This window comes from Pipra filicauda, unplaced genomic scaffold, assembly GCF_003945595.2.
Source record: "Pipra filicauda isolate LSUMZ 115617 unplaced genomic scaffold, ASM394559v2 scaffold1064_size63428_pilon, whole genome shotgun sequence".
Classification (NCBI taxonomy): Eukaryota; Metazoa; Chordata; class Aves; order Passeriformes; family Pipridae; genus Pipra; species Pipra filicauda.
Window position 1 is genome coordinate 21,568 of NW_024103501.1, and position 9,129 is coordinate 30,696.

Here is a 9,129-nt window from a genome sequence, read left to right on the forward strand (position 1 = left end):
TCCCCATTCCCATTCCAGGAGTTCCAATTCCCTTTCCAGGTGTTCCAATTCCCTTTCCAGGTGTTCCCATCCCCTTCTAGGTGTCCCCATTCCCATTCCTATTGTCCCTCCTCCCATTCCTGGTGTTCCCATCCCACTTCTGTTTTCCCCATTCCCAGTTCTTGGTGTTCCCATTTCCATTCCAGGTGTCTCCATTCCCATTCCTATTGTCCCCATTCCCATTCCAGGAGTTCCCATTCCCATTCCAGGTGTTCCCATTCCCATTCCAGGAGTTCCAATTCCCTTTCCAGGTGTTCCATCCCATTCTAGGTGTCCCCATTCCCATTCCTATTGTCCCTCCTCCCATTCCTGGTGTTCCCATCCCACTTCTGTTTTCCCCATTCCCACTTCTTGGTGTTCCCATTCTCATTCCAGGTGTCTCCATTCCGACTCCTATTGTACCCATTCCCATTCCAGGTGTTCCCATTCCCATTCCAGGTGTTCCCATTCCCATTCCAGGTGTCCCCATTCCAATTCCTGATGTCCTCAATCTACTCCCAATATTCCCGTTCCCATTCCACGTGTTCCAATTGCCATTCCACGAATTCCCATTCTCATTCCAGGTGTTCCCATCCCAGTTCCTGGTGTCTCCATTCCAATTCCTGGTGTCCCCATTCCCATTCCTGGTGTCCCTAACCTGCTCCCAGTGTCTCCAGCCCTCTCCCAGGTGTCCCCATTCCCAATCCAGGTGCCCCCATTCCCAGTTCCTGATGTCTCCATTCCCATTCCTGTTGTTCCCAGTCTGCTCCCAATGTTCCCATTCCCATTCCAGGTGTTCCCATTCCCATTCCAGGGGTCCCCATTCCCATTCCCCCTGTCCCCATTCCAATTACTGGTTCCCAAGGAGGAACTGCCGGATGCCGGAGGAGGAGCCAGAATTTATTGCCCAAAGCAGGAGATTTTCACACCAAAATTAACCCTCGGTGATGTCACCACTCTCCCTGTGATGTCACCGCTGTCCCTGTGATGTCACCAATTTCCCTGTGATGTCACCGCTGTCCATGTGATGTCATCGATGTCCCCGTGATGTCACCACTGTCATTTCCCCTGCTGGTTTACCTTAAAACCAGCACACCAGGTCTGTGCCCAACGGGGGTCCCTGTGGATCATCCAACGCGGGTCCTCCCATGGCTGATGGAGTTGGAGCAGCGGCCGAAGCTCTTCCCGCAGTCGGGGCACTCGGGGCTTCCATTACTGGTGGGTCCGTTGGTGGGAGGTCAAGGAAGAGCTCTGCCTGAAGCTCTTCCCACACTCCCCACAGTGGAAGGGCCTCTCCCTGATGTGGAGGCGACGGTGGGTGTAGAGGGTGGAGCTGTCCCACATTCCCTACACGTGTAGGGCTGTTCCCCAGTGTGGATGTGCTGGTGGCTGAGCAGCTTGGGGCTTGTGCTGAAGCTCTTCCCACATTCTGAGCACTTGTAGGGCCATTCCCTGGTGTGGATGCAACGGTGTTTGCAAAGGCTGGAGCTGTCCCTGAAGCTCTTCCCACACTCCGTACACGTTTAGGGCCTTCCCCACTGTGGATCATCTGGTGTCGGAGCAGGTGGGAGCTCCGAGTGAAGCTCTTCCCACATTCCTCACACATGTAGGGCCTTTCCCCACTGTGGATCATCTGGTGTCGGAGCAGGTGGGAGCTCTGAGTGAAACTCTTCCCACATTCCCCACACGTGTAGGGCTGTTCCCCACTGTGGATGCGACGGTGCATGCGGAGGTTGGAACTCTGAGTGAAGCTCTTCCCACACTCCGCACAGGTGTAAGGCTGTTCCCCAGTGTGGATGCGACAGTGCTTGCGGAGGTTGGAGCGGTCACTGAAGCTCTTCCCACACTCCTCACACGTGTAGGGCCGTTCCCCAGTTTGGATGTGCTGGTGCCTCAGGAGGTCCGATCTCTTGCTGAAGCTCTTCCCACATTCCAAACACCTGAAGGGCTTTTCCCTGCTGGGAGGCTGCTCAGGGACCACCAGCTCGCAGCTCCGCCTCAAGCTCCGGCAGCCTTCCCGGCATACGTTTGCTCTTTCCTCCTCACAGCCCCCTGGGCTGGCTTTGCAGCCCCTCCTGCGGGGGCATCTCCGGCCCTTTTCCTCCCCGCTGCCTTCCTGCGCCGGGGAGCCCTTCAAAACGGCCTCTCCCACCAGGCTCTGCCGCCGGGATTTGTCCTCCGCGCTCTCCGGCCTCACCTCGGGGCCTGGGGCAGGAAGCAACAAGGACACGCAGGGGATTTGCCTCCGGCCCACAGGGAAACCCAAGGACATCCCCCCAACTCCGGCCCCGGCAGGACGGCCACAAAAGACAAAAGACCCACCCAAAGGGGCACTGACTTCCTCCTCACCTGCCTGGGGGGCCCACGGCATCTTCCTCTTCCTCGCAGCCTCCTCCTCCATCCGCCCAACCTTTGGGAAGCAGAAATCCTGCTGGGGGTGAAAAACAAGGGGTGAGTGCGTTGCCTTGGGTGTTCCTCCTGCCCAAGTCCAGCTCTAGGACTCACTGGGCATCTTGTGTCCATAAAAACCCCCAAAACAACAACATTCAGCCCAAAATCCCCTCCCAGGAGTTCCCTTTATCTGCTCTCTGGGGTTAGGGGGGTCCCCCCTGTCTGGTCTGATGGCACTTCTGCCTGCATTGGGGGTCCCCCTTCTCCGGGCTGCCAGGAGTCCTGCGGCTCCGGGGGGTTCCCACTCTCTGGGGTCCCCTTGAGTGTTGCCAGGGGGGTCCCAGGGCTCACTTCTCCCCACTCTGCCTCCCGGGGCCGGCCGGCCCTCCTCTCTCGCCTCCCACCCTCGCAAACCTCTTGGCGCTCTCGGCTCCCACCCCGCCTCAAGGCCCCCCCTCCTCTCCACACTCCAAGGCCTTCCCCCTCTCCAGGACCCCCGCTTAAGGGGCCCGGCGCTCCCTCTCTGCTCCCCCCCCTCCAGCATTCTGGGGGTCCCCCAGCTCTGGGATCGCCCCTCTCTGCTCTTCCCCCTCTGGGCCCCCCTTGCCCAATAAGTCTGATTATACAGACAAGCAATTGGTTTTAATCCACAAACCCCAAATGTAGAACCCAGCACCCTGGGCCATGAACAAAGTGCTGTTCCTTGGGCCCCCCCCGAGTCCAAAGTAAAGGGAGAGGGGAAAAAAACCTGCTGGTGGGAGAGCTGTTGCAGTCTGGTCAAAAGTGGGGATTGCAGTCCAGTTGAGGGGGGTGGTCTCAGGCTGGTTGAGAGCGGTGAGCTGCAGTCCTCCTCTGGATCCCACGAGTGGGAAAAAGGTTCCGAAACTCCAGGTTTATATATTCTCCAGTTCAGGCAGGAATGCCCAGTCCTCCCCTCACAGTGGGGAATTCCATAAAAGGATGCTTAGTTCTTCCCTCAGAGCGGGGAATTCCATAAAAGGATATGAGGACAGGAACACCCCCCCCACCTTGCAGGCCCTCCCCCCTCCCCCCGATAACAGTTCCTGGGAAAATGGCATGGAAGGCCATAGAATCCACAGTTTTGGGCTACACCCATCCAGTGATGAATCAGTCCCAGCTGTTCTAACTAGGACAGGATTCCAGAGTGGGATCAGGTGGAATTGTGGACTGGGATCAGGACTGGATTCTGGAGTGGGATTGGGGTGGGAAGGATGAAGTGGGATTGGGGTGGGATGGACAGAACAGGATCAGGAGGGATTCCAGAGCAGTTCCTACTCTCCCTGGGCTCCACAGCCGGCTCCATCCCCTGGGATGGGAACAGGGACATGGTGACTCCTTTCCCTGCTCTCATCCCAGCAGGAATCACAGCCTGAGTGATCCCGGAGCTGGATCCGCCCCTTCCCTCTCCCTGCAGGAAGGCAGGAGCTGCTGGCAGAGCTCATCCCGCTGCTCCCACCCACCCCGGCCCCCCGGGGCTCTTCCCGATGGATCAACTTCCTACTTTTTCCCGTGTGAAACCCAGGACCACAATTATTCCTGAGGCTTTAATTTGGGTGTGAAAATCTCCTGCTTTGGGCAATAAATCCTGGCTCCCTCCTCCGGCATCCGGCAGTTCCTCTGTGGGAACCAGGACTGGGAATGGGGACAGGGGGGACTGGGATGGGGACATTGGGGACAGGGATGGGGACACCAGGAATGGGAATGGGGACGTCAGGACTGGGATGGGAACATTGGGTATGGGAATGGGGATGTGGAAGACCAGGATGGGAACAAGGGGGACAGGAATGGGGGACACTGGGAGCAGGCTGGGGGCAGCAGGAATGGGAATGGGGACTTGGGGGACCAGGATGGGGACACTGGGAACAAGTTGGAGTCACCAGAAGTTGGAAATGGGGATACCAAGAGCAGATTGGGGACGCCAGGAACAGGAAATGGGAACACCAGGAGACAATGGGGAAAGGGATGAGGACACCAGGAACAGGATGGGAAAGCCAGCAAAAGGTTGGGGACAACAGGAACTGGGAATAGGGACATCAGGAGTTGGGAATGGCAACACCAGGAATGGGAATGGGGACATGGGGGACCAGGATGGGGTCATGGGGAACAGGTGGGTCATTACCAAGAACTGGTAATGGGAACACCAGGAGCGGGAATGGGAATGTGGGGGACCAGGATGGGGACACTGGGGACAGGAACGGGGACATTGGGAGCAGGCTGGGCATTACCAGCAATGGGAATGGGCACGGCAGGAATGGGAATGGGCACAGCAGGAACTCTGTGTCTCTGCTGGCCCCCCGGGCTGTGCCTTGGAGCCCTGACAGCTCCTGCAGGTCGCAGCTTTCCCAAGGCCTGGCAGCCCTCGCTGCCGTTGCCGGTCCTGCAGCGCCGGGCGGGACGCGCTGCGGATCCCGCCGGGCTCCGGCGCTGCCACGGAACCCGCCGGCACCGTCAGCCCGCACGGCACCCACGGCAAGGGGCATCACGGCCGGGCAGCTGCTCCCCACGGCATCGCCAGCCCACAGCACCCGGCAGCTCCCATTGACTCACTGCAGCAGGAGAGCAGCAAAGCCTGGCAGCAAACTCCCAGGGCAATTCTAGGGGCCAAAGGGACGCTTCCAGCAGCATTCCAGACTTGAGTATTCCCGCAGAATTCCTTCTCCAGCTCTGCAGCCTCTCCTGCTGTTCCAGGACTGTCGGGTTTACACTGCCCTCCTGCTGCTCCTGGCTCAGGGCTCGCCAGGTTCAGTGCCCCCTTGGCAGCCCCGGACAAAAGCAGGGCACTGCTCTGCTCTGCTTTCTGCTGCTGAACATCTTCATTCTCCTCCTCGCAAGGACCCACAACTCTCCCGCTTTACAAAGAGCAGCAGCACTTGGCAGGCCCGGCAGGATCTTCCCCACAAAGGCCGTGGCACTGCCCTGTGCTCGTCCTGCCACAGGAGTTCAAGGTTTCTGCACAGCACAACTTCCCAGCAGTGACCTCCCTGCTCCAGAGGGATGAGGAGCCTCTGCTGAACTGCAGAGATTCACACACTGCAACCACTGCACTGCCTGCATTTCCTGCCATTCTGCAGCACTTGGGCATCTACTGTGGCTCTTCCTGCTGTTTAAGAAGGAGGTTTGCAAGCCCTGGGAGCTGGATGGAGTTTTGTTCCAGCTGCCAGCTAAGGAAGTTTTCAACCTGTTACACAATACATGCAATGAAAACTCCAGTGATTTAAGAACCTGGACTCCAGCAGAACTGTTGGTTTATTTATTTCATCAGGAAAAGTAGACCAGGAAATAAAGCCAGTCCTTAATATATGGAAGTCAAATGAACTCATTTAGGTAAATAAATAGGCTGTAAAAAGGAAGTTATTGAGTTTTCTATATGGATACATTAGAGAAGGGAGCAGGATACAATGCTTGGGATGCTCCTTGGAATACTATTCCAGAAATGTCTTAGTACAGACCATTAGACTCCACAACAGAATCCTGCCAAGTAATTATATCCACATAGGAAAGGAAATTGTTGGGGATCCTGACCTGGCTTTTGGAGGTATCAGGAGCTCCTAAAAAACAAAGATCTTAAACTGAAAACTTTATTCAAGTAGCTGAATCTACCCAGCACAGGGCCGTCTACAGCTCATGGTGAGCTTTTTTTCAAGACAGAAAACCCCAAACAGGCACAATCTTCCATTCCAAAGTCTCACCCAACTGCCTTCATCTCATCCCTGCCCTCCCCCAAGAAGATTCCACCAGCCAAGCCCAGGGCACTCCAAGGGAAACCCTTGGGTGACCTTGTCTGGTGTTCCCTGGGCACTGAGGGAAGAAGAGAAGTTTATCAAGGTGCCAAATGCCCACGGAGATCTTGGAAATCAGCTCTCCACGATGCTTTGCAGGCCTTCTCAGTCAGCTTGAGCTCTTCAAACACACTTGTCCTCAGCGTTTTCTCTGAAAGGGTCACTATGGTCTGAAGGGTCAAACTCAGAAGTGTCTGAACCTGCAGACAGTCCTTCCTTCTGGGCAGAGCTGCAGCTGCTTGGGAATGTTATTCCCTGCTGTCAGCTTCCCACAGAGCTGTGGGCACACATTCTCCAGGCAGCTCACTGAATGCAGAGTTTCCTTCCAACCTGAAGGGAGTCTTTGCTCTACAACATCTCTCCCCGGTGGCACTGTGTGATTGCAGGCTGGTTCTGCCTGTGTCCTGCTCTCCTTGGAAAGCACCATGACCGTAAGGATCCAGATGTTGATCCTCATCTCGAAGAGAATCAATAAAATATCATTAAACAGGCATAAAATGTTGTGGATCGATCAATGAAATGCCAGATCTATGTGAAAATAGACACAAATACAATGTTGTGGAGCTCCTGGCCCAGCTTTCCCAGCCCTGTGGGGGGCGGGAAGCCCTGGGGCCTCACTTCTCTGCCCCCTAATTAGGAGCAATTTATTAGGCCAATTAACCACGGAGTCATTTGTCCCTGAGCTGCTTTGTCCCTCTGCCAGGCACAGGCCAGCCCGGGCTCCGCAGGCTGCAGGGCTGCTGCGTCCTGTCAGTGCTCAACACCTGGGATTTATTTGCCCCAAAAGGGAAAACGGCCCCGAATCCCGTGGGCCGAGCGCAGGAGGGGACAGAGTTGTGGCACAAAACTGCAGCCGCCGGGTTTGCCCAGCCCGGGAAGAACCAAGGGCCCCGCAGTGAGGTGGGACCCCCCAGCAGCCCCTGTGTGCCGTGCCCAGCTGAAGCCCTCCCTGGGGCGCTCGGGGCTGGCTGGGCACACTGGGAGCGCTGGGAAGGGCCCCGGCTCGGGGCGGGGGCGGCGGGTGCCCAGCAGTGACTGAGGGGAAGGGCCTTCACAGGGACCCCCCGCGCCCCTGGCTGCCCACGGGAAGGGTTTTTGGTCCCTCTGAGCGATTTGGCGGCGTTTCTGGGCTCGGCGGGGCCGGGCAGGCGGCAGCGGGACACGCGGGGCCCGGGCCGTGCGGCGGAGCCGGTTGGGAACTGCGGGGCGGCCCCAGCGGGGCCCGAGGGCGGAGCGGAGCCGCTTGGGAACGACCCCCGATCCCCCCCGGACCAGGTCTGATGCCGGGAAAAGCACCACTGATAAGGAGGAGTATCTTGGCCAGCCCCCAGAGCTGGGAAGCATTTCAGAAGAAGAAACTGGTTTTTCAGGCCTGTGACCAAAGAAGGATAATTTGGAGAAGGGATGTTCCCCAAAGGGCCACCAGAGACCCTCAAGAGACCCCTACTCTGATGTAAATGAGTTCTGGAAACTGATTCAAATGTGTGAGAGAATCTGTGGGAGTATTTAGTACATATGCATGAGTTTGGGGAAGTGTAATGCACATGTATTAGTTACATCCACAGAAACCAAGGTGTGAGACAGCCCAGTGTGGGGGTGATGGGAGGAGACCCCCGCAGCCCCACCCACGCACCCAATGCTTAAAAACATAAAACCGCTTTCTAATCCTGACATTCCAGTGACAGAGTTTTATTCCCGTTTGGTGACAGTTCCAGTTGCTCCCAGTATGATCCCTGTTGCCCCAGTTCTGGTCCCGAGGGGTCCCAGTCCTGGTCCCGAAGGGTCCCAGTCCTGGTCCCGGTGTATCCCAGTGTCCCAGTCTGTCCCAGCCTGTCCCAGTCCATCCCAGTCCGTCCCAGTCCCTTCCCAGCAGCCGCCGCCGTTTCCCGGGTCCTGCCCCCCCGCCCCCCCAAGATGCTGACGGGGGTCGGGGCTCGGTCTTAGGCTTCGTCTCCCTGGGCTGGGGCTCGGCCTCCGCCCGCGGGAGGAGCTGAGGGGGGTCCCCGGGGGCCGTGTGTCCCCCCCAGAGCGTGTGTGCCCCCCCGGGACCCCCATCCCGGGGGGAGCCCCCCTTTCCCCTGACCCCGGGCTCCCCTTGAATCCCCTTTCCTGGGCACTGAGACCCCCCTGCATCTCCTTCCCCAGCTCCAGGACCCCCCTGCACCCCCGTATCCAGCTCCACAACCCCTGCAATCCCTTTCCCAGTCCCTGCATCCCCCTGTGCAGGGGGGGCTGCAGGGATTTGGGGGTCTCACCAGGGCTTTGCCCCAGGACACCCTGCCTCGGGCTCTGGGGGTGGGGGGTGACGGCTGCTCTCGAGCCCCCCCTTTTTTCCGCACCCCTTCCCCACCCCCATTCTGGATCTGCCATTCCAGAGCCGTGGGGGGGCCTCGCCGCAGCCCCCCCGCTGTCCCCGCTGTCCCCTCGGGGCCCTGACGGCCGCCCTGGCGCTGTCCCTCGGGCTGCCCGGGGAGTTGCCCCCACGGGCTCTTGGGGCGGGGCTGGAGGGGTCCCGCTGCCCCTCTGCTGTGTTCAAGCACCTGAGGAACAGGGAGCAAACCCCCAGGTCGGGTTTCCCGGCTGCAAAGCTCGGCGGGGCTGCCCCACCAGGAGGAATTTGGGGCTTGGGGACAGGAACAAAACATGGCATCAATTAAACCTTACTAAAAATTCAAGCATTGGGACAGGAAAAAAATCATCCTTTGGGGTCTTCCCTTTGCAAACACAGACAGAGGGTCCTCACCTGGGGAAGTACCAGCCTGGTAATAATTTTATTTACACTAGTGATGCCAACAATTTCTGCTGGGCATTGATGGGGGGGGTTATATAGTTTTAGTAAGTATAGAAACACTTGGCAGTTGCCAGTGACTCAACAGCAGCTTCCACAGGTATTTTCGTCTCTGTCAGTTGATCCTTGGTC